This window comes from Sylvia atricapilla, unplaced genomic scaffold (genome assembly GCF_009819655.1).
Source record: "Sylvia atricapilla isolate bSylAtr1 unplaced genomic scaffold, bSylAtr1.pri scaffold_168_arrow_ctg1, whole genome shotgun sequence".
Lineage (NCBI taxonomy): Eukaryota > Metazoa > Chordata > Aves > Passeriformes > Sylviidae > Sylvia > Sylvia atricapilla.
The window spans coordinates 529-806 of NW_027077096.1; positions in this window are offsets into that span (position 1 = coordinate 529).

Below are 278 nucleotides of genomic sequence, written 5' to 3' on the forward strand. Positions count from 1 at the left end.
GTCCTCTGTGGGGACACCACCTTGGAGGAGAATGTCACTGTCATTGGGGCCACCAGCTGAGCTGGGGACATTGTCATTGGGCTGTCCCCATTGTCCTCCATGGGGACACCACCCTGGAGGGGAATGTCACCCTCCTCAGGGCCACCACTGGCTGTCCCCATTGTCCTCCGTGGGGACACCACCCGGAGTGAAATGTCACCCTCCTCCAACCCACGACCACGGGGACACCCCCACCCCCTTCCCTCCCCGCCATGACCCTCCACACTTCCACTCTCGGC